The sequence below is a fragment of the Hemitrygon akajei genome, chromosome 29 (assembly GCF_048418815.1).
Source record: "Hemitrygon akajei chromosome 29, sHemAka1.3, whole genome shotgun sequence".
NCBI classification, from domain to species: domain Eukaryota; kingdom Metazoa; phylum Chordata; class Chondrichthyes; order Myliobatiformes; family Dasyatidae; genus Hemitrygon; species Hemitrygon akajei.
The window spans coordinates 33,823,178-33,849,688 of NC_133152.1; the positions used below are offsets into that span (position 1 = coordinate 33,823,178).

At 40.3% G+C, this 26,511-nt stretch overlaps 1 protein-coding gene and 1 long non-coding RNA gene across 11 annotated transcripts in view; one reads left to right on the forward strand and one right to left on the reverse strand.

Moving 5' to 3' along the window:
- prdm16 (PR domain containing 16) overlaps positions 1-26,511 on the forward strand; it is a 716,934-nt gene that overhangs the window by 128,961 nt on the left and 561,462 nt on the right. The gene's annotated exons all lie outside the window — the stretch shown is intronic.
- The window catches only part of LOC140718424 (uncharacterized), a 67,451-nt gene continuing 48,730 nt past the window's right edge, over positions 7,791-26,511 (reverse strand). Inside the window, exons 2-3 of the long non-coding RNA XR_012096689.1 lie at positions 14,875-14,984; positions 7,791-7,894 (exon numbers count right to left, since the gene is read on the reverse strand). This is a non-coding gene — a long non-coding RNA (uncharacterized lncRNA). The remainder of the gene's footprint in view (positions 7,895-14,874; positions 14,985-26,511) is intronic.

Below are 26,511 nucleotides of genomic sequence, written 5' to 3' on the forward strand. Positions count from 1 at the left end.
CCATTCTGTCCAGTGCCAACTTTCCTCAAAGTGCAAGCATTCCTTGACTTAATACTCAAGTTGTTCTAGGAATACCTGGCAAACTCCCATCTGGAACACATGGCTGTACTTTGAAAGTGACCTTGGCCCATGTGCACATAGCACGTGACTCTACAGACATTGGTTTTCACCAGATCCCGACTTCATGCTTCACTTCAATTCCATTGTTTATAATAAATATTACTTTGTCAATCCAAATATATTAACCACAACTGAAAATTACACCTAGCGCTCCTGTAAATTGTCATTTTTCCATAAGAGTACTTTGCAGCCTATCTTTATCGTAGGCAAGTACACGTTTCATTTTGAATCTTTACTGCTGTGACAAGGTAAACCTTATCCCAACATTTTGAATTGACTTGAGAACAAATTCCAGGAATAAAAATGCATTATGGATGAATAAACTCTTCTTGGGGTTCCAGCGGGGTACAAGTATCGATTTCAACTGATATTTCCATGACAAACTCTGCCATCTTCATCAGGGATGATGCCTGGGCATGTATAGTCTGGTGGTATTTATGCCCCCATCAGCCATCCCTGCTGATTGGTTAGTCCTCATCCAATCACGGTCCACTGTTCCAGCTTGCTAACAATCGAATTCCAGTTCTTACTTAGAGCAAGACCTTCATCTTTGCTAAAATACTTTTCCTCTTGTTTTATTTCAATGGTTTCCTTCACCAGATGGTTCTAAATGCCATTGGCACGGCACAGTAATTTTGTGCTGTTAAAGTCAATCCTATGGCCATTGTGAGTGCAATGTTCTGCTACCGCTAATTTCTCCAGGTAACCCAAATGGATACACCTCCTGTGCTCCTTCATGCTCCACCATGCGTCCCATATGGCCGATATACTCTGCTCCACATTCACAGGGAATCCTGTAAATGCCAGCCAACCTGAGTTCCAGGCTCAGCTTTGACTTGCAAAAACGGCGATTGAGCTTCCCTGCGGGTTTTGGACTGTATTAATTGCATTTGGCCACAAGATTGACTTCAGCAACACAAAACTACTGTGCCATGCCAATGGTTTTTGGGACTGCTTGGTGAAGGAAGCCATTGAAATAAAACCTGAGGAAAAGCTCACTCTAAGTAAGAATTGGAATTTGTTTGTAAACAAGGTGGAACCGCAGACGTTGATTGGATGAGGTCTAACCAATCAGGAAGGACAGATGACAGGGGTATAAATGCCACCGGATTAGACATGCCCAGGCATCATCCTTGTTGAAGATGGCAGAGTCTGTCATTGAAACTTTGGATATACTGTAATCGATATCTGTACCTGGCTGGAAGCCTGAGAAGAGTTTATTTGTCATATACCCCAGGAAAGCACTAGATCCTTCTTCAGGTTTTATGGATCATCCAATTTATCTACAATCTATCAATCAATCTACAAGAATCTTAACATTTGGGTTAGGTTCTAAAATTGATATACAATAGCTGAACACATCTAATCAGTCCAGGCACAAAGTGGCTAGCTACTTAATAGTTTTTCTGAAGGCATGGATTAAATGCTTTATCGCTGCTGTCATCTCTCACGCTAAATGTACTCTTTAAATGTCCGGCATTGATTGGACTAAATTGGAAAAAAAGAGACTGATTTGTTTGTTAATGGTGCACAGACTGGGAAGCAGCACTTGGGGACGTTGGGACTCGCAGCATCTGCTGTTTGCTCAGTGTACCACTGTTTGTCTCACACCACCAGACCTATTGATGTCAAGTGTGCTGTTCAACATAATGAAATTGTGTTTGAAACCCATGAGCAATTAACAGGGAGTAATTAGCCCTGAATTATAATTTAAGTGGTTGATCTTTGCTTAAACCCTTGTAAAAGCTGCTTCCATTATCTGACTATGCATTGATTCCGAAGGTTAACACTGTCCTAAGGTAATTTTCCCCTCACAGTAAACTTTGAATATACAATTGTTTTAATATTCAACGGCTGTCATTAAGCAGGGTGAAGTTTCATCATCAGTAAGGCTATAACGATGCCACTAATGAGCTTTCTGTAAATTTTGCCCTGCAGCATGAAGACTGGGGCTCCTTGTGCTTTCAAATGCCTCAATAGAAGTGCAGCACTTTAAAAAGATAGCTTCCTACAGGGTCATGCCTTGCCTTTCTGAAATCTTTAAAGGGGTATACATAATCTTGTGACACTACATGCCAAGGTTTTTGTGTGATTTTGATCAATTTAATTGTCTCAGATTGCTAAAAAAAAAATGAGCTCAAACACTCCAATGTGTTTTCTGTGCTGGGAAATAAATTGACAAATGAGACTGAGGTACTTGAAAGAATATTCAATTAAAATAGCAACTGTTGATCTTGTTGCATTGATCATGAAGTTGGTAAGTTCACTCAGCTTCACTTTGCTCCATCATTGTGATGTTCCACAAACAACGGACTCACTTTCAAGTACGCTTGATCTCATTTTCTTGATTTTTTTTTGCTTATTTATTTATTATTATTGTTATTATTTCTTTCTTTTGTATTCACACTGTTTGTCGTCTCTGGCTGAATGCCCAAGTTGGTGCAGTTTTTCATTGATTCTGTTATGGTTATTATTCTATGGATTTATTGAGTATTTATTTATCGGGATACAGTGCTAAATAGGCCCTTCCAACTCTTCAAGCCATGCCACTCCGCAATCGGACGATTTAATCCTGGCCTAATCACTCGACGATTTACAATGACCAATTAACCTACAAACCAATATGTCTTTGGACTGTGGGAGGAAACCAGGCCTGCTGGAGGACACCCACACAGTCACAGAGAGAATGTACAAACTCCTTACAGGCAGCATCAAGGATTGTCTGCAAGAAAATGAATCTCGGTGTTGTACATAGGTGTACTTTGATAATAAATTTACTTTGAACTTTGAACCTTTGAATTTTTTAACATCTGAAATGAAGCAAGGTGGTAAATGTTCAATACTGCAGCCTTCAGGGCTCAGAATTTTTGAATTCTACAACTTCATGTACTTTGAATTTTCTAGCTTTATCACTCGTCCATCTGATATATTGGCTCAGCCTGTTTGTATTTTCTTTTCTTTTGCTTTCTCTTCCTTTAAAAATGAGGCCTGACCTGCTGGGCATGTCTTCCTGCTTTTCATTTCATGACGTTTATCTATATTTTCACTCTGTAACTGTTTTCAATTCACTCACCAGATAACCTTGTTTACAGCTTATCCCATGTCATCCTGGTTTCACCCCATCATGGATGTACACCGTACTCCCTGCAGCTTAACAAGCTCCCTTTCTCTCTTTCCCAGTTCTGGCAAACATTCTTCAACCTGAATCATTAACTCAGACTGACCTACAGCGTATTTTCCAGCATTTTCTGCTTTGTATTGTATTTCCAGCATCTACAGTTTTATTTACTCCACTTAAAATGCTGGAGAGACTCAGCAGGTCAGGCAGCATCTATGGAAATGAATAAACAGTCGACGTTTTGGGTTGAGACCTTTTGTCAGGACTTCTTTCTTTTCCAGGACAGTTTCTTTTTATTTTAATTTTTATTATGGTTATCATTTTGTCATTTTTTTCTTCTAAGAGCAACATCTCGTTGAACTTTAGTTCTATGCATTTCAATCACTGCACTTCAGAAAATGATTGTTGATCATATTCAAATCCCTAAAAATCCATCAACTTTGTAAGGACGGCTATAAGCTGGTAACAGTAGAAAACCTTGATTTCACTTTTTGTTGAAGTCAACAAGTCAGCAATATGATAGTGTTCATTTTAGCCACGTTGTGAGTCAACTGAAGTGCAGTGAGTTTTAGTTGCTTTATTTAAAGAAGGATATACTTACAGCAAAGGTTCACTCAGTTGATTCCTGAGATGAAGCAGTCACCCAAGAGAGAAAAGAAAATCAGCAACATATGTTTAAAAGAATTGAAAAGTGATTACACTGAAAACCTGTAGATTCTGAAGGCATATATAAGAAATCCTGAGAGAAAAATTTCCCTGGAGAACAAGTGTAGAACTGGCAGTATTATCTCAGGCTAAGGGGTCAATAGTTTATCATAGAGATGTTGAGAAGGACAACATATGACTTGTTGACTATCTGCTAGCTTCTGGTGCTGCCATTTTATCAATTCTGACATTCCCCCCCCCCCCCCCGTCCTCATGACCCCCAAAATTATTTTCTCTCAAAAATCTATCCTGAGACATTTCACAGGTCCTCGATCAAACACAAATGTCTTTCACAAACTCCTTGTATTATTTGTTCTCCCTGCTCAATGAACCATTTGCCAATGGAAACGGTTTCTCCCCATCTGATGCATCACAACAATCATGAAGGCATTCTACACATAGATGTAGAACAAGAGAATGACTGGAGTGTGAGTATAAGCGCACAGAAACAAAGGTGTAAAGATGTGTCTGGAGTAGGAGGAGGCCCTTAATGAATACTTTCCTTCAGTGTTCACCAGCAGTCAGCTTGCTTGCTCTGTTCATCCAATTCTTCCGACATGTTTGAGTAGTTAATAACTCCTATTTTAAGAAGGATGGTGAAGGAGAAACCACTGGAATTGTTGTGCAACAGTTTGCTGTAAGGTTAGTTTGTGGCTGCTGATCTCCAAAAGAGTAAAGCTGCCCTTTTGCTCAATCTGAATTGCAATCGTCGGCTCAAATAACGGCATTCTTCAGAGAGCTGAAGAGTGCTTAGATAAAGAATCTGAAAATGTTGAATCACTGGCATGAAGAGCTTGCGGTCAGAGACAGCATTAAAGGTAACCCAGATCTTGGCTCACTGAAGGGCTGGGTCATACCCAGATTCTGTTCTAGAGGACTCAGGTGAGGAATTTGTCATGGGAATAGATAGACACAACTTGATATTTGGGCTTTGGGCTGACCTAAAAGTTTGCATGAAAGATCAATGGGGATGGTGTCATGACACTTTTCATGAAGCTTTGTATGAAGTGTAGAATAGATCCATGTTAACACTGGTGAACATGACATTTGAACAACCTGTTAAGGTTTCAACTTCCACCGCAATGTAGGTAGAACCCAGTGAGAGGGAATTTGATGATGGAAGGCTGATCCAGAAAGTGATGAGACATGAGACCCATGGAAACTTGGCTGTGTGGATTCAGAAATGATAGCCCATAGAAGGCAGAGGGTGGTAGTAAATGGAGTGTCATATGCCTCGAGGTTGGTGGCTATTCTGTGACCACTACTCTTTCTGATGTTTATAAATGACTTGAATAAGGAACTGAAAGGGTGGGTTAGTAGGTTTGCAGACAACACCCAGGTTGGTGTGTTGTGAATAATATTGAAGGTTATCGTCAGTTACAACGAGAGTGCACAACTCTGTAGTAATTTTATGTATTGCTCTGTACCGCTGCCGCAAAATAAAATTTCAAGACGTATGCCCCTCACACACACACACACACTCTCTCTCACACACACACACTCTCTCTCACACACACACACTCTCTCTCTCTCTCACACACTCTCACACACACACACACTCTCTCTCTCTCACACACACACACACTCTCTCTCTCTCACACACACACACACACACACACTCTCTCTCACACACTCTCACACACACACACACTCTCTCTCTCTCTCTCACACACACACACACACACACACACACTCTCTCTCTCTCACTGTCACTCTCACACTCACACACACACACTCTCTCTCACTGTCACTCTCACACTCACACACACACTCTCAGTCTCACACACTCACACACACACACTCTCTCTCTCACACACACGCACGTGCGCGCACACACAGTGATTGAGAAGTTCGTGGCCTAAGGTAGAAGGAGATGAGTTATTAACTTCAAACTTTCTGCATAATCACTCAAAGAGTTGACCTGCATGTGCATGTAACGAGAGCTGTATAACTCATCTCCTTCTACCTTAGGCCACGAACTTATCAATCACCTATCTGTGGACACTTTCTGGAGGTCCAAGATCCGTATGTTCCATGGCCGCTGGACTAAGTGTGTAAATGTAGGAGGGGACTATGTTGAAAAATAAATGTGCTAGGCTTTCTAAAATTGACTCCTCCTACCTTAGGCCACAAACTTATCAATCACCCCTTGTGCTCTTGTGTGTGTGTGTGTATGTATGTATGTGTATATATATATACACACACACACAAAGACTTTTGCACATTACTGTAGAAATTCAATTATGATCAGTACCAGATCAGAACCGTAGAAATCTACAGCACATTACAGGCCCTTTGGCTCACAGTGCTGTGCTGACCATGTCACCTACTCTAGAAGCTGCCTAGAATTCCCCTACTGCATAGCCCTCTATTTCTCTAAGCTCCACGTACTGAGAGTCTCTTAAATGACCCTCAGGTTATACAAGTTAATCACTCTTTACAGGGTTTTGTATTTTTCACTTCTTTGTAGAAACTCAGGCTCCCAAATGCTTTGCTGACTACTCTCGCATAACACCCTGTCATTTTTTTAAAGATTCATGTACGCATACATATATACACAAATAAAACAAAAATACAGAAAATAAGAGTAGGCAGTAGACCACTTGACCCTGTGAATCCACTCTGCCATTCAATATGCTCCTGGCTGATTCGCACTGTGTTCTAACTTTTTGCCCATGCCTCTTGATCCCTCTAACCCTAAGAAAAATATTTAACAGGTTCTAGAATATTATATTTGATCATTTGTTTTTTTTCTGATTTTTGTGGTAGTGAATTACACAGATTAAGTAGTGTATGAAAAAAGAAACTTCTCATCTTCACATTAAGTGGCTTAGCACTTGCAGTCTGTTGTTCTCCAAGCTTTGTGTCCTTTGTAAATTTGGAGATTTTACCATGTGTAAGTGACCATTACATATGTGAGAAAGTAATGGCCCCTGCCCTTGACTGCTATCCTCAAAACTGAAAAACAAGCAGATCCTCTTTTAACCATGTTATTTACAATTTAACTGAAGGTAATGAGATAATCATCATATTGTTCATGAATTGCAATTCCCTCTCATCTCACAATGTCTTCTGTTGTATAAGATGCTAATTGTTTATTTTCTTCAATTTATTACCCATATTTCTATAACACTTATAATTCCATGAACTTTGCTAACTTACTTTTAGCATAGGATTCCACATAATCTTTTCAAAATTATTACTCACAACATTCACTGCATTTTATAATATCTCTTCAAAGAATATAAATAGCTTGGTAAAACATGTTTTCTCTTTAATAAAACGTGTTGGCTGTTCTTTATCAACACAAGCTTGATTGCCTGATTATATTTTCCATAATGAATGGTTATAAGAACTTTGCCACAACCAAGGTTAAACTGACTTGACTGTAATTTCTTGGCATATCCTTGCAAACCTTTTTTTAAACAGAAATCTTACATTTGCCTCTTGCCAGTCATCTGACATCTGCTCTATATCGAGGGAGGGTTGGAAGATTAGAACCTTCATTCCTAACTCTCTCATCATATTTGGACTGGATAATTTGTTTATTTTGAGCATGACCAGTCCTTCTAATATTTCATCCTTTCAGAACTTTTGATAGATATATTGCCATCGCTTCTATCAGAGATATTAGCAGTATCCTTTAAGATGAGGAAGAATTTCTCTCATAAAATATTTAGAATCTTGAGAATTCCCACTCCAGAGGGCTGTGAATGTTTGGTCATTCAAGACCAGGAGGATTTTTGGACAATAGTGAAAGGAAATAGAGAGGAAATTGGAACCAAGGTGAAACATAAAATTAACCATGATTTTAATGAACATCAGAGAAGACTCAAAGAGTGAATGGCTTCTTTTTCCCCTTGTGTTTCGTCTTGTCTCTTTTTGGTTGGGGGCGTTGTGTCTTTTTCTGACTCGCTTTGTCCAGTTGCAGAGTCTTAACCTCTTTGCACTCTGAAATTCAAAAAGACACAAGGGGGAAAGTGGGAGCTGAGCAGGTGATATTTAATTCATCTTAAACGTCCAAAAGGTTATGAAATTAAGAGTAAGTGGAATGTGTGAAGGATGGTATGATTATGCCATTTTCAGCATTAATGTTAATTGCTGACTTTCTTTTGGGTCTCTGGCATTATGACAGCCCAGCCCATGATTTCTACCAGTAATTCAATCTATCTGCACGGCAGAGGCTAACCATCCATCTGATACTCCAGGCTGAGACTGATGGTCATGATAAAAATTCTACAATCTCTTTTTTTTCGCTATGTGGTCAATTAAATGTAAAGTCAATTAAATGTTAAATTAAAAGTCAATTTGCAATTTAACATCAACTAAAAGGCAGCTCAGTTGTCTTTACCCAGATCATATATAACCATTTAACAATTACAGCACAGAAACAGGCCATCTTGGCCCTTCTAGTCCGCACCGAATGCTTACTCTCACTTAGTCCCACTGACCTGCACTCAGCCCATAACCCTCCATTCCTTTCCTACTTTCCTATATCATACTATTGTGGGTTTTGAATTTCAGAGGCCAAGAAATATTACCTGCCTTGGACATTGCAATTAGACCATTAATGGCTGAAGAAGACACAGTGCCATTGTGTCTGACATTTAATCAGATCTCAAATGAAGAGAAAAGAAGAAGTGTAAATCAGTGCTTAACAATTTATGGGCTCAAAATGTTTGCCAGGATTGAATAGCTTGAAATGGGTATTAGGTCTGTGTGTAAGTCATAAGGTTGTGATTGTAATAATGTTATTATTGGTGGATGAGATTTATGGTTTTTAACATTGGCCTAAATTCTCACTGGTATTGAAATAGGGCAAAACTTTGTGCATTTATTGACACAAGAGGCACTGCAGATGCTAGAAATCTTGAGCAATGCCCACAATGTGCTGGAGGAGCTCAGCAGGTCGGTCAGCACCTATGGGTGGAGATAAACAGTCCTGATGAAGGGTCTCAGCCCAAAACATCGACTGTTTATTCCCACCCATAGATGCTGCCTGACCTGCTGAGCTCCTCCAGCACATAGTGTGTACTGTTCTTGCATTTATTGCCCTGGGTACTTCTCTCACTATTGTTTCATTGGTGGCTCCTTGGACCTCTGAGCTTGCAAGACACCTTACTGGAGGCTCAACACCTCAACCTGGACATCCTGGTCAGCATGGGCGATATGGGGTAACCACTTCTGGTGTTTATGTTCTGAAACATCTTCTGGTGTTTATGTTCTGAAACATCTTCTGGTGTTTATGTTCTGAAACATCTTACCGTTGCCTCACAGTGAGTGCATTCATGCACAATGTACAAATTCCCTTAGAGATTCAGTAATGATTTGAATGTTTATAGTCTGCTGTTGAATTGTGCACAGGAATCTTAAAATTAAGTGCTAAGTATGTAATAATAGGGAAAACATGGCACTTGACACCTCTCAAGCAGTCAGGTCTTTGCATGAAGTGTGAACATTAAAATCAAATTCACACTACATGGAGAACTAACCTAAGTGCTATTTTAGCCCATACTTGTACGATCTCCCCATGGTCATGTGGGTTTCCTCTGGGTGCTCTGGTTTCCTCCCACAGTCCAAAGACGTACCACTCAGCCAGAGACTCATTCCACCGAGATGCAACACTGAGCATCGTAGGAAGTCATTCCTGCCTGTGGCCATCAAACTTTACAATTCCTCCCTCGGAGTGTCAGACACCCTGAGCCAATAGGCTGGTCCTGGACTTATTTCCACTTGGCATTATTTACTTATTATTATTTAATTACTTATGGTTTTATATTGCTATATTTCTACACTAACCTTGGTTGGTGCGACTGTAACGAAACCCAGTTTCCCTCGGGATCAACAATGTATGTCTGTCTACCAGTTGATGGGTTAATTGCTCATTGTAAGTTGTCTCCTGACGAGGTAAGGGTTGAATTTGGGTTTGCTGGGTGGCGTACTATTCTGCACTGTATCTTAATAAATAGAAAACGTCCTTTGTGAGCGGCATGCGACTCACCAATGTAATTTCAAGGAGAAGTCTTTGTTGCAGGTAAAATACAAGATTTAGTGTTCAGGCATCATGTTAACACAAGTTACTTGAACTGACCAAATGTGTGCAAAAATTGCATTTGTAAAATTGCTATAGTGATATAGCAAATGGAACTTCCACCAAAAAGTGAGAAGTCCAGGTTACAACAGGGATATATTAATACGTTCCAGGTTAAACCAATTTTCAATTTCACAGTTAAGAGTCGAATGATAGAGACATGGTGTTCTTATCGCCAGGATCTAGTGGCAACGAGCCTTATTTACCTAAGTGATTCCGTGGGGGGGGGGGGGTGAGATAATGGTCACAGGACACAAAGACTTCATTTTCACTCAATGGTATCACTCAAGCACCTGTTGTACAGAAATGATAAGGAAGCCAGTGAAACTGAGCTGCTGCTGGTGTAATACAGAAGTTTCCAGGGTAGATATGCCAGGCTGTATGAGTAACCTAGGCTTTGATTGAATGCACTGTGCCTCTGCAACATTACATGTAAAATCAAATTCACAAGCTGTTGGGAAGTTCATTTTCTGTTTAGCTATTCTGCTCCTTTTCCCTTATCACACAACATCACCACTTTTTCGAAACCAGAGTCTAGAAATTGCATTACCAGAGTCGAATGGTGATGAAGCAAAGTTGTGGGTTATCTGAATGCTGCTTGTGAAAATTGCAAAATTCACATGAGAGTTATCCGGTTCCCCTGTGCTGAATTCAAACTGACTTAGTGATTTGCGTACTCTATTGATCAAGTGCAAGTTCTCGCAGCTGCTGCTATTTAACCTCACTGGTGCAAACTGTGTTGCCTTCGCTTGGAGACACCACGATACAAATAACGCTCTAACACCTACAAAGGTCTGTTACTACCGAATGAATGCATGGTGCAGTGATGGGAGGAGAATGGGAAGGTGATAACTAGCAGATCAAAGATATGGCAGAAGACAAGCTCCTTGTCCCTGATGCCCAAGAACACCCTCCAGGACTACAAAGTTCAAAGAGTAGGGACTCCTGCCAAGATATTGCCTGGGAAATGCTGAAGGGTCTCAGCCCAAAACGTTGACTCTACACTTTTCCATAATTGCTGCCCGGCCTGATGAATTTCTCCAGGATTTTGTGTGTGTTGCTTGGATTTCCAGCATCTGCCGATTTCTCTTGGTTGTCAATAATGCCTGTGTTTTGGAGAAGACTGCAATGCAGTTGAGTATTTATGCCTGCAAGTTAAATGGATGAGGTCTTTTCTCGGTGAGTATAGGTCTCCTAGGTAGGAGACACAGTAGGCTGCAAAATGTGAGCTGTGGCAGAGGTCAGGAGTTTCATAGCCTAAGGCTATGAAGATTAAAAGTCACTGTGACTTTGACCTCTATAGGCAAAGCATTCCAAACATGAACATGAGGTTGGCCTCACAGGGTCACAAATCTCAGCATTGGTCCCATGACTAGTAAAGTTTCAATGTAAACAGGGTTAGCAAAACTACAGGTTAAGAAACACATTAGAATCTCACTTTGGCTTCTTGTACTATTGTTGACATAATTTTAGTGAGTTTAACACGAGTAAGGTAGTGATGTAGCAAAAGGAACTTCCACCAAAAAGTGAGAAGTCCAGGTTACAACAGGGATATATCAACATGTTCCAGGTTAAACCAATTTTCAACTTGACATTACTATTTCTCTTTGGAGTTGTGCAAAGCCCAAGTAATGGACCAAAGACTCTTTCTGGAACTTGCTTCTGATTTCACTCATGGCATTGTCCACAGCTAACAGACGAGAATCAGCTGCATATTTTACCATGGGAAGCACCACAATGACATTCTCATCAGCATCTGCTGTAAAATTTCTAACTGGAGTCTTTGGGTAGAAGTTGGAAATAGAAGCCCGTTAATTTTATTGTAGCCTTTTTCTACATGATGTTCAATTTTTACTTCTCCTGTCAAACCAACTGTGTCATCATTTAAACTTTGCACAAGCACATTGCAGATCTGGGATCTCGCTATTCTTGACTCAGGTTTAGACCAAGGGAAGAAATAGGTCTAGTGCATGGGTTCCCAACCTCTTTTATGCCATGGAACCCTACCATTAACTGAGGGGTCCATGGACCTCAGATTAGGAACCTTGGTCTAGGACCATCTGTAACGCTGATATTAATTCTTTTAAATTTAAGAATAGAATAGATACATAATAATTTTAAAGGACACATTGTTATTTCCTTGGTTTGCAACACTTTATTGCACATAGACAGTGGGACATATTTTGGGCATGGATGCAAATAAAAATATTTCTTGATTGTGTCTTGAGAGTGCTCGACTAGGTGGTATTGTATGAGCTGCTTGTGGAAGTGGTGGAACAATCGAAGCTCGTAAAATCAGAGGAGCATTTTTTACTTGGAGATGTAATTGGGCATGTTCTGAACATGGAGAACACATAGGCTGTGAAGACGATAGAATATGCCAGTGTAGTAAAATTCTTGCTATCAAAAGAACTGTCAGAAAGAGCTAAAGGCATGGAGAGCCATTGTTGCAAGCTAGTTCAGTCACTGTGTCAGGTATCTATTTATGTCTAATAAGCAGTGCATATAGACCTTTAGGGCTATGTCTCAGAAATTATTATCATCCAGACAACCCATTTAATCATTGGTGCATCATACCGATGGTAAACATTAGATTATGGGTAAGGTTACTGAGTTTGCTGTGGATAATTTTGATTTCACAGATTCATTATGAGAAGTGTTTCTCTGTTGGAAAGTCCCTTGTGATGGACACAGCTAATGCCTGCCTCCTCCACTGAACTCAGAGTTGAGAATGTGAATGCTGAGCAGTAACAAACTGTTGTCCCTTTCTTCCCACTGGCCCTCGTCTGCCGGCTACTGTCCAGGCTCTGCCTCATGGACCTTGGGCTTTAATTCTTCACAAGAAAAACTTGTGTTTCCCCCAGACATTGCAGCTACAACACTCCGGCCAGATGTAGTCCTGTGGTCCACAACAGCCAAGCTGGCATATGTTGTGGAATTGACAGTACCATGGGAAGATGGCGTTGAAGAAGCTTATGAGAGGAAAAAGACCAAGTACTCTGAACTGGCAACTGAAGCTGCTCAGGAAGGCTGGAAGACCAAGATTTTCCCAGTAGAAGTGGTATGCAGGAAATTCATTGCTACATCTACGACCAGTCTATTGAAGAAGGTGGGGGTGAGGGGTGTCTCCCTCCAACAAGCAATCAAGTCCTTGTCAAATACAGCAGAGGAAAGCAGCAATTGGATTTGGATTAAAAGGAAAGACAACAACTGGGCTGCAAGATGAAGACAGGAGGGTACGGAACTGAAGGGGATGTAACTGGGACACCAGGTAGCACCGTTGAGCCCTCTGGAGATGTCGTGGGCTTATCAACGAATCGTCAAAGAAGGAGGGTGCCCACCTGATGACCCCGATGACGTAGCTACCCTCCTCGTCACCACTCCAAGCCACTGCCAACATCCAGAGTGCCAACTTTATCATTGGGATTGACACATCAAGTCCTAGTAGCTCTACTAATAGTGTCTACATATTCTTGCTGCTCTTCCTCGAGCACTGCAGCTGCCTTTTGATTGTAAGAATATGCAATTCTGAATTATAATAACGTTTCCAGACCTGGTTAGTGAGCACTGCAAAGAACCATTGAAATCATGCAGACAGCAAAACCTCATTTTTAGAAAATCAGTGTTTTCCACACTGATTGTTGTACTTGTGTGGCTGTCGTTGACTCTGACTGTACGATTGGAAAGTGCATTGATATGAGGAGTTAACAAAGTTGAAAGTAGTCTTTTATCCCTGTGGATCTATCCATTTGGGGATTGCTGGCTGCTGAAAATGCCTGAAAGTGCAGTCTTCCACAGAATTAGATCATCAAAGAATAGTATTGCTCAAGACAATGAGATTGTGGTACTACTATTGTCTGTGCAAAACAGATATTTACAAAATATGCAGTACGGCTTAAGTTAAAAAAAAAATTCTGCATACATTGATGTTACAGAATATACACATCACCTTGTATATGTTCGGTGACGGTGCAGTTCCACCATCCGATGCTAAGACCCTCAAAACCTGTTCCTTATTTGTGTTTTTTTTTTGCATTTATTCCTTATTTCCTTATTTTCCTTAGTTGTTCTTTATTCCTTACTTCCTGAGAAATGTATTATGAACCAAACAGAATTTCTTCTGATAGTCCAAACCTACCTGCACATTAAGGAAGTGCAAAATTTTCCAGGTTAGTATAAAGGTCAAGATTTTAAAGGGAGCCCACATTGGCTTACGGAAGCAGTCAATCGCTATTGACAGTCATTGGAGTCCAAAAAGACTGGTAAATGCCAGTGCTGCTGAAGCCACCCATTCTTAACTGTAATCTAAGTAGATACAAACATCGACACAATAGATTCTGTAGATGCTAATAATTTTAAGAAATGCATACAATGTGCTGGAGAAACACAACAAGGCAGGCAGCATATGTGGAGGGAAATAAAATTATCTGTGTTTACAGTATTGCAATGAACTATCTGCTGCAGGAATGAACTACTATTTGGCTGAGGTCGGACTCAAGCACTTGCGAAGATCTTCTAACAAGAAAGTTGAGTGTCAAAATGACCTTGAACTTCATAAAGAAACTATGAGCATGGCTGATGGCCTTTTCATACAATGTCACATATTTCATTGTTAAAAGTACTGGAAAACCTGAGCGTTCAAATATGTTATTCATCAAAAAGATCCGAGTGAAATCAGGGGTTCTGGAAGACTCTGGGGGAGTAGATAGATCAGAAAGGGAGCACGTTTCTGCTTCCTCCTTTGGGTCCCCATATCAAGCTGAGCAGCCAGTCAGAGGCATATTAATGGAGTGCTGTCAGCCATATCATCATGTCAGCAGCATAGTACACCCAGAGTTACCTTTAGCACATTCCATGGTCATTAGAAGGTGTTCTGAGGAGACTGCAATGATTTCTAATGCTGTCTGGCCAGGCCTTTCAATGTCAGCAGAATATCCCTTTATACAGCATCTGTAGCAAAAGAAAATATTGAAATGTGCTTTTAGTTCCATTATGAGTGATCTGCAAAGGTCATTGGTCACACAAGGGAGAAAATGGACAGTGTGCAAATGGCAATGAGGTATATGCCTGATGTCAGAAGAACCCTTCTCACCTTAAATGCATGCTCTCTGATATTAGACATTTCAACCCTGAGAAAAAAGATACTGTCTGCCTATCCTATGCCTGTGATCACCTCTATCAGATACATTTGCCTTCCTCACCACTGTCTCAATCTACGAGTTACCCTTTAGTGAACCCTGCACGAGGACTCCCAAGTTCCTTTGCAACTCGGATTTTTGAATTTTCAGGAAACAATGCTGCCTTTGGCCTATTTTATCATGTACCACCAGTACCCCACAACCTCATCCTTAATAATGGATTTAAACATCTTTCCAACCTCTGAGGTCAAACTATCTGTCCCATAATTTTCTTTCTTCTGCCTCCCTCCCTTCTTGAAGAGTGGAGTGACACTTGCAATTTTCCAGTCCTCCAGAACCATACCAGAACCTAGTGATTCTTGAAAGGTCATTGCTAATCTCTCCACAATCTTTTCAGCTACCTTTTTTACAACCCTGGGGTGTAGTCCATCAGATCCAGGTGACTTATCTACCTTCAGACCTTTCAGCTTCCCAAGTACCTTCTCCCTAGTAGAAGCAACTGCACTCACTTCTGTCCTCTGACACTATGACTTTCTGGCATACTGTTCTTGTCTTCTGCAGTGAATACTGATGCAAAACACTAATTTAGTTTGTCTTTAATTTCCTTGTCCCCAATTACGATCTCTTCAACATCATTTTCCAATGAAACAGTATCTACTTGATGCACCATCAATAACTCTCTGAGACATGAGGTGAGATATAGGCTTTTATTGACTGGAAGAAAGAACAAGCAGCAATTGACCACCATGCTACATCCTGGAGACTGAGGGCAGGGCTCAGGCCCCAATCGTCTTTATACAGGGGTCTGTGGGAGGAGCCACAGGAGCAGTCAGCGGGGGGGGGGGGGGGGTGTCCAGACAGGTATATGTAGTTCACTACACTACTTTTGCCTCTTTTTTACTCTTTATATATCTGAAAATACTTCAGGTGTCCTCTTTGATATTATTAGCTTCATATTTCATCTTTTCCCTCCTTATTGCTTTTTAGTTGCCTTCTGCTGGCTCTTAAAAGCTTCCCAAACCTCCAACATCCCACTAATTTAAGCTATATGACCACTCTTTTGCTTTTATGCTGTCATTAACTTCCCTTGTCAGCTATGGTTGCCTCATTCTCTCTTTAGAATACTTCTTCATCTTTAGGATGTTTCTATCGTGCACCTTCTGATTTGCCCCAGGAATTTCAGCCATTGAATGGTGGAGCAGACTCAATGAACCAAATGGCCGAATTCTGCTCTTATGTCTTAATGTCAAATGGTTTAAAATCAATACAAATGTATAAAATAAAAAGCATGGGAGTGCCACGGTGGTTCAAATATTGGCACTGTTGTGTTCCCTGAGAATGCTCTGCTTCATTCTAAATATGCAATTAATGTAACTAGCTTAAGATAAAGTAACAATGGATATCAATTCTGGGAATGGAAGAGCACCAGAAAACATGCTCAGGTCAACAATAATAACAGTAAAACACAAATTTTATAAGGCTATTGACAGGAAGGTATAGTAATTGTAATTTACCAAACTGTTCTGAAAAAGGGTCTTGGCCCAAAACATCAACTGTTTATTCGTTTCCACTGATGCTGCCTGACCTGCTGAGTCCCTCCAGCATTTTGTGTGTGCTTTTGGAAATAGTGTGATGCTTTGTAGCATGGGATTGTCTGGCACTGCTAAGCTCAAAAATTCTGAACAGATCTCTCTAGTTGTTTGTTGGTGTTTGATTCAGCAAAATTTTCCCAAACTAATTTCACTCAACTTTTTGACAAAATAATATCAAGAGAGGATGGTCGAAAGTGAACTGATACTGTACTTAGATTTCCAAAATGCCTTTGGTAAAGGCATTTACAAGAGAGGCTACTATTGAATCAAACCCAGTGGGAATTCAAGGATGACTAGTTTAAGATAATTACTGAAGGAAAATGAGGGAGGCAAGCATTCTATTTACAAATAGCTAACAGACACTCAACAGGAGTTAGCTGAGAATCTTAATTTCAGCTCTGTAGCAATGGGATCAAGTCCAAGGGGCTGCTTGAATATATTCCACAATGAGATGCATTAACTAGGGCAAATGATTTGTTTATATGAGCTCACAATAGAAAATAGCGTTTTCTTTGCTTATAAAGGTGATACAAAAGATTAATGATGGAATATTGAGGTAAATTTCATAAGCTGTCATATTTACACTTTTATTACTTTGTGTTAACCTTCATCAAGTCCGTAAATACTCTGGGGGTCAAGGATAGAAATGATGGGGCAAATCAATCTGGTACAAGTAGCAGCAAGAATTTGAACTGTCTGAGGCCGAGTTTCTCCTTTTTTATAGTTTTTCACTTGATTGTCTGACTGCTAGCTTTCCAGGCTTTTCCCGATTGTTCCTTCTTTTCCCAAATCCAATTAACTTTTTTCCATGGACCAGGAATATAAATTCGACTATTTATTGCTTGATCATGATTGTTCTCAGCAAATTTTCTACAGAAGTGGTTTGCCACTGCCTTCTCCTGGGCAGTGCCTTTACAAGACGGGGTGACCCCAGTCATTATCAACACTCTCCAGAGATTGTCTGCCTGGCGTCAGTGGTCGCATAACTGGGATTTGGGATATGCACCAGTTGCTCATACGACCATCCACCGCACTGCTTCCATGGCTTCACATGACCCAGTTCATGGGGGAGGGTGTCTAAGCAGGTGCTAAACCTTGCCCAAGAGTGATCTGCAGGCTAGTGGAGGGAAGAAGCACCTTACACCTCCTTTGTCCTTAATCATCATTGGGTCTCAGTCCTGGAACTCTTTATTCAGCAGTACTGTGGACATAACTTCACTGGAGAACTGCAGCAACTCAAATACACTGTTCCCGACCACCTTCTCAGGAGCAATAAGGAATAGGCAATAAAAGATATCCTAGCAACACCCAGATCCAAGGAAACTAATACATGAAAGAACACTTGCCTGGATGAGTGCAGTTCTAACAGTATTCAATAACTCCAACAATATCCAGGACAAAATACACACTTGATTAATACTACTCTGTCAATTTAAACAATTATTTCCTCCACCATTGGCATGCTGATTACCATTTACAAAATGCACTGCAGGAACTTGAGATTTATGTCATCCGCAAGTCCCATTTCACTGATATCAGGCTTCTCAAAGTCACACAACATCCTAGCTTGGAAGTACATCATCGCTGTAACTTCCACATCAACAACGCCTTGGGAATACCTTTAGCATCAGGCTATTTGACACAGCCGACAGTCCACATTATTGCATTTTCCCATATCCCTTCAAACATTTGGTATTTTGTAATTTTGCAAAATACTGTTTACACGACGCTTGGAATATTGCATGCTCTATAGGAAGGATGTGGTTGCACTACAGAGTGCAGAAAAAATCTGCCAGGATGTCGCCTGGATTGGAGGATTTCAATTACAAGAGAGATTAGATGGACTTGGTTTGTTTTCCCTGAAATAAAGGCAACTAAGGAGTGATCTTTTTGAGGTATATAAAATTACAGGGGGCATGGATATGGTAGAAAATCAGAATCTATTTCTCATGGTTCAGGTATTAAAACTAAGTTTAAGGTGGGAGGGCAGTGTTTTAAATGGGGATTTGAGAAGAAATGTTTTACATAGCAGTTGATATCTCAGAGAATGTGGTGAAGTCAGAATCAACCATGTGTAAGCAACATCTTGACAGGCAGTTAAATAAGAATTGCATTGAAGAATACAGACCTAGGGCAAATGGCGTTGTGTATATGAACATATAATTTGAAAATAATTTAACTTTGAAGACCCTTCTATCTTGTATGTGTTGGAAAGGTCACCTCTATTTCTCTTTCACTCCACCAGATACAATTCTAACTTATCTCACTTTTCTCACGATATATCCTACTCAATTATCAGTCTTTCTTGGAACTTCTTCAAAAATCTTTTCTCAAATAAAAAGAGCAGTATTGTACAGCTTTCCAGATGTGATCTCAACAATATAATTGAAACATAACTTCCCTACTTTTGCACTGTAAGCCTCCAACTATAAGTCATAACTTCGTTAATTGCTTGTGTGATGGGCGGCGGAGGGGGGTGGGCTTTGTGGTTCTGATATTTCTATCATTCATTCTACGGGGCTTTTTATTTTGTAGATGTCCATGAAGAGTAAGAATTTCAGGTTGTATACTCTAAGCATTCTCTGATATTAAATTGAGCCATTTAAAGCATCTTCTTAATTACCTGCTGTATCTGCATACTAGGTCTTCCTGCAACTTGTAGTGATGAGCTGCACAACCTCTCGCAATATCCAACTTGTGCAGGGAAATTTAGTGTTTTTTAGACTTTAACCATTAGCTCTGGAATTTTCCAACCTCTAACATAAATCTTCGTATTTACTTTTGTGTGCTTGGACCTGAGTTTCAACTCAAGATGTATTTTATTGTCTTGTGTCTTACCACCTTAAAAATTCCTGGATCTACATTTAGCAAGATTTAGATAAAATATAGTTACCTTCCCTCAAATCTTTCTTCACTAAATTTCTAATATAAATCCTTGGCTAATTTGATAGCTAAATATGCTGTAAACTTGGACTACATGAGTCCTTTCTCTTCTCTGGCCCATCCCCGTGCTTTATGGATACACAGTGTGCTAGACGTTGGGGAAATTGAGCAGAAAAAACATTTCACCTGTACTGCTCCTGTTCATGGGAGAGCAATACTGCATTACTGTAAAAACAAGTTACATTTTCTAATCCCTGTGTTAATGCTCGATATTACTTGTTTTAGGACTGATGGTTTAGTCATGTTTTCAGTATCCTTCACGCATCGATCACACGCCTCGTCTCAATTTATTGTCGGCAAGCTTTGTTAAGTAACAAAAGGCAGATTGTTTGCCTGCCTTTATCTTGAAGAGGCTTAGAAGCATTTTTCTCATTTTTGTGCGGCTAAAATCTTGCAAAATTGTCTAATCTCTTTATTTAAAACTTGCTTTAGAAGCTTTATGTATTGGTGCTTATTGCTTTACGGGATTCCAGCTGGGCTTTTATTTTTCAGTTAGATAACCTGTTAACTTGAAAAACATGCAAAAGTTGTCAAGACACAGAGTGATAGCTTGAATATCCAATCTGTACCAAGTTACCTGTACTGGTTGTCAAAGATGACGAAGAGCTCATCATGGTCTGAAGTAATCTTGCTTTAAGGGGTGATGAGGGATGAAAGTATGCCCGACAAGGCTTTCTGGATTCTTTGGTTGATTAAGAAAGTTAGGTCTTGCCATTGCTAAGTTCTTACCATTGACCTTTGAAGACAAACTGTCTGGAAGGCTTCAGTAGCTACTGTGGAATGGCTTTGCTCATTGTCTTCCTCATTGCCTTCTGTCGAATACATCAACAGTTATCACTTCCATTTGGCTGTACTTAATTATGTTATTGATTCCAATGAAATAAAATACACATAAGACTATAAGCCCCAGAGCAGAATTAGGCCATTCGGCCTATCAAGTCTGCTCTGCCATTTCATCTTGGCTGATCCATTTCAGTAGGTAGGTAATGCCAGTTCAAAATACCACTTTTTTTATTGGGCATTCACGTTCCACTGAAGTTTACATTGTGCTGTTTGACAGTACAATGTAGAGGGCCACTCAGATGAAGAGCTGAAAGTTCTGCAAACTCTTCAACTGTGAGGCTGACTACTCAGCCTGAAAACAGTCGCTTCTGTGAGCTCACAACAATTTCAACACTGGGAATGTATCATGGCCATTAGGTCATGTGACCACAAGGAAATGATGAACAATAGTCATGATTGGTTCGATTGTCACACAGAAAATAGTTAACAAGTAGCTTAGTTCAAACACTACAACAGAGACCCCCTTCTATATGACAAGCAAAAGACGAGACTGTATTGACTATGAGCCATGAGGAAGGGTGGGGGGCGGGTGGTGGGAGGAGAAGTGATGGCATTCTGAAGGAGGATAACACAGCCACGTTTCATTGCCAGTGTTTTCAGGGAGCCAGGCAATAAGGGGTATGGATCTACCATGACTCACAGAATCACAAAAAGTTGGCTTGCAAGTCAAATAGGTTATTAAGAAGGCAAATGGAATGTTGGCCTTCATTGCTAGAGGGATTGAATTCAAGAGCAGGGAGGCCATGCTGCAATTATACAGGGTACTGGTGAGGCCGCACCTGGAGTACTGTGTGCAGTTCTGGTCTCCATACTTGAGGAAGGATATACTGGCTTTAGAGGCAGTGCAGAGGATGTTCACCAGGTTGATTCCAGGGATGAAGGGGTTAACCTATGAGGAGAGATTGAGTCACCTGGGACTATACTCTCTGGAGTTCAGAAGAATGAGAGGGGATGTTACAGAAACATATAAAATCTTGAAAGGGGTAGATAAGATCGAAGTAGGAAAATTGTTTCCATTGATAGGTAAGACTAGAACTAGGGGAAATTGCCTCAAGATACAGGGGAGAAGATTTAGGATGGAGATGAGGAGAAACTGTTTTTCCCAGAGAGTGGTGAATCTGTGGAATTCTCTGCCCAGGGAAACAGTTGAGGCTTCTTCACTAAATATATTTAAGATACAGTTAGATAGATTTTTACATAGTAGGGGAATTAAGGCTTATGGGGAAAAGGCAGATAGATGGAGCCGAGTTTACGGACAGATCAGCCATTATCTTATTGAATGGCGGGGCAGGCTCGATGGGCCGGATGGCCTACTGCTGCTCCTATTTCTTATGTTCTTCTGTAACCTTACAGGATCTACCTCTAGATCAAGGGTTCCCAACCTGGGGTCCACGAACCCCTTGCTTAATAATATTGGTCTATGGCATAAAAAAAAGGTTGGGAGCCCCAGCTTTACATCGAAGCCAACAGTGAAATCTTGCACACAAGAAGTTCCTATTGCTGGCTTATGGAGCCCACCTTAAAGGTGTATCTTTTCAGGGATTACAAGATTGAATTTTGTTCAATTAGAGTCAGAGAGCTCAGCAATATTGAAATAAGTAAAGCAGTTTGATGCAGGGTTACTCAATTATCAGCTTACAAGGAGCCTGACCGCGGTTACATTTCCACAGCAAAGCCCGGGATGGAAGAGAAAGCTTCCAGCAAGCTATTGGAGATTGCTTCTGTAAAAAGGATCATTAGCTGCAATTTCACCTTGCTCATCTTAGTTAGGCTGTAATATTTGCAAAACATTTAACTAACCATCACCACATTACTGATCCTGCAACAATCTAAAGTTCAAAGTAAATTTATTATCAAAATACACATACTTCATCATATACAACTTTGAGATTCAATTTCTCATGGGGCATACTCAATACATTCATAATAGAACATTAACCATTATAGAAACAATCTGACCTATAAATTGGATTTCCTACAGCTTGTTTTTCAGCTGATATGACTTTACTTGAAGTGATCATAGTAATAAACATCTTGGTGCAAAATTGTACCGTTGTGAAATTAGACTAGACACCTTCATGCCCAGACCATATTAGGATTCTTTATCTATTCCCAATGACAAGTTTGCACCAGTGACATAATTCACGTAATGTCCACTTTCAACTGCACCATCATAAATTGGGACACAAAGCTCAAAGTTTGTCAGTTGTGGGAAACTCTGTACTTTATTGGCATGACTGAATTTGATTATGGTCACGGATGGTGACTCAGGAATGGTTGTCAGAGAGTCTACATTCTGCCTAGACCTTGCCGATCAGCAATGGATTCACAGTCGAGGTACCAAAGATGTTCTGTGTGTGTATGTGTGTGCCTGTCTCTCAATCTCTCTCTCTCTCTCTCTCTCTCTCTCTCTCTCTCTCTAACTCTCTGTCTGTCTGTCTCTGTATGTCTCTCTCTGTCTGGGTCTCTCGCTCTCTCTCACTGTCTGTCTCTGTCTCTGTGTGTGTCTCTCTCTGTCTGAGTCTCTCTCTCTCTCTCTCTCTCTCTCTCTCTCTCCCTCTCTGTGTGTATGTGTCTCTCTCTGTCTCTGTCTGGATGTGTGTCTCTCTGTTGCTCTCTCTTTCTCATTCTCTACTTCTGTCTCTCTGTCTGTGGCTCCTTTTCCCCAGCAACTGTTGATTGTTTGATATTGAAGCAATTAATTGAATTAGACTGAGTGAAGTCCAATTCAAGATGCTTTAAATTATGCTATGTCAGCATTGTGCAATGTGAGGAAAAAATGTTTTGAATTCCATCTTGCCTATAAGAGAGCATAGAACTAGTTTTATTCCACTTACACAGGACATCAATTATACTTCATCCTATAGCCAGCACAAGATTCATACCAATATGGTTAAAAGGAGCTTAAAATATGACAGAACACCGATCGAGTTAAAATTCTCTCCGAGTGTACAGCTGATGATCAGAGCAATTACAAAGGAGTCATGAATTGGATGACACCTCAGTGTACAGGTCTGGAATCAATATGTTTAAAGGATCTTGGATAGTCTCCAGTCAAAGGCTGGTAGGGTACATGCTGAAAAATCTTAAAACGGATAGTGCAGTCTCTCCAAGTTAAAAGGGCTGTGAGTTAGAACCAGTCCAATGGGTGGTACAACCCTGGTACCAGTACAGTCAATTGTTAATATCATGCAGAATTATGAGTCACTGTGATATCACTTTGCTATTTTCATTCTGTGAGAATATCAGATTTAAATCAGTTTTATAAATGATATCACACTTACAAAAATAAACATTTTAAGAAAATGGCTCTTGGAAGCATTTCAAAAATGTTACCCAGGACCTTGGAGGGTGATGTGGGTTGAGAACTAAGCCAGCAATAGAAGATGAGAAGGAATGTTTTTGAACTAAGGTCAGAGCTACGTCTATGTTTCTTTTTTTTCTGTTCTGTTTTTGGTCATTCTGCTGGCATAGAAATGTATTTTACTGGTCCCAGATCTTCAGATGGTGGTTGGATTCCGAAATGTTGTAGACACTGCACCGGCCACACTTTGCATTTGGGGGAATAAGCTCATCTTGGACCTTTGAAGTCAACCAAGTGGTTGAACAAAAATATAAAGTTCCCAAAATAGCACGAATTCTTACAAAATCCAGAAGTGTTGAAAATGTGCAGCAACTTGATTAAAAAAAATAGATGAGCAGAAATCCAGGTCTGCCTAAAATAGTACTGAGGTTTCAGACAGGTGGAAGGAGAACAATAACAACAGCTGTGGAGGTTAGGAGTTTAGTGAGTTATTGTATTTCTGGAGATGTTCCATGTTATATAAAGATCCCATCAGATGAGGACTGGATAAGTTACTAAACAGGCACATGAACCTGTCCTCTCATTCAAAAAATTTGAGAAGTCTGCTGCATATTTCTAACATATGCAGTTTCTGTTTGAGTTCCCTCTGCTGGTCATTAGCCAGTCATCTGCTGTGGAAGTCTGTGCACAAAATCATAGATCGGGTATGGCACTTAACGAGGTCTTTTGGTTCATTTGTATCTGTGCTACTCAAATAGTACTTAACGTGATTTGATAAGAAGTCCTGCTGGCAGAACTCGTCCAGCCTACGGATGGATACTTTTCTGCATGCAAAATACGGTTCTGTTTGCTTGTAAATGAGTCCCTTAACTTGCCCAATACTGCTATCGGTTCAACACACCTGCAGTGAACAGACTGGCACTGCACATGTGCCCTCCTCCTCCATCTTCCTGTTGTAATTGCCCTGCTGTGTGGGCCAGAGTATATTTTGCGCCATGTACTCAAACTAGAATTTTCAAGTTTACCCTGGGCACTGACACCTTTGAATAAAATCTCTAAGCTGGTTGGGTTGAGTTGTTCTCCAATCTTGGCGATTTACATGCAAACATGGTGTGTGCTCCAAATTCTTGGACTTTATATACTTCCCTTAATGATTGAAAAGTATAAAAAGGCTAAGCATTTGGAGGATATATCACAATCAACAGCATACCGACGATGTCTCCTCGCGTGGTGATGAAACGCTTGCTAGTAAATTGCCACGATTGGAGAACAACTCAACCCAACCAGCAACCACCCTAGCTACACATCTTCCAAATTGTTCCCAATCTCTAAACTTCCTAAAACATAAATGAAAAAAAAACAAAGACGTAGCCTCTAAAATCTCAGCTTTACAGTTCCAGTCTGTAGTCCAGTATCGTTTTAGTGCCACTCACTGCATGTGAAACTGGTCTGAAGTTAAAGTGGCAAAAGTAATTTTTTTGGGACTTGACAAACTTCATTATCTCTCAGAAAAAGGTGGGTTACTTAGCCTTTCTTTCATCTCCGTGCTTCTCCTGCCACTTTCATAACTCCGTATACCTCAGACTAGCGCTGGAATGAAATGTCCACTGCTCCTCTTTCACTTTTGGCTCAAAGGCGATGAAACCATCATTGAAGTTTGCTGATGAATTGAGCTCCATTTACAAATGGAATTTTACTTTTGGAGGAATTCTTGCTGAAGCCAAATTGGAACAGGCATGTAGAACAAATATAAAGTAAAGTTTATTAAATTTCCCTCCTAATTTCTCACTTCGTAGCTGGTTGTTTCAGGATACTAGTAAAATGCAGCTCATAATAGGTCAACACACCATCCCCTGATGTTGATGTTGAGTTGGAACTTTTATTTCAGTTTTAATGCTAATTATTCCCTGTTAACAGTACACAACTGTCTTTCCCATCCCAGGCATTGAGGTCATTACTTCTGTCCGTGCCAAAGAGCATATCATTGGCACCAGTCTCAGCAACATCCCATTTCAGATTTAACAAGTGCTTAAGACTGTCATGGGTTACCAACTTAAAAAAATACTCACTTGTCAAACACCCTCCGTATCTTTCTTAATATGATTATCAAGTAAAACTCAAATATAAGTAAATTGTGAGCACACTCTCACCTCTCTCCGCTCTCCACCCCCTCCTTCAATCATCAACACCCACCAACTCTAATCAAAGTTTCTTTGTGACTTTTTGAATTTGGACCCTTTGACCTTTCCAAGTACATCAGCCAGACACTAGACATGTGAGAACTGTCATATGGAAAAGATTATGTAAACTCGTATCGTCCTATCAGAAGAATGTAGAGTCGCCGGGTCTTCAGTAAAGCTGCATCATGTGTAAGAGATAAATGGGAGTGGGGTGCTGGAGGGGTTCCTGTCTGCTGCAGTGTGACAATACCAGCAGAGAGAGAGCGAGAGACAGATTCCGTTCTCATCTCCCTAAAGATTGCAGCAACTTGACCCAGGGAGCAACCTTGAATTCAACTCATCCTAAGTCACTTTTCAATTATCTTTATCCTATTAACACTTCCATTCTTTTACTTCACAATCCCTGTAACAGACGCAGAAAGCTTGTATGTGATCCATTTTTCCTAAGAACAAAATAATAAGAACACAGAAATCAAG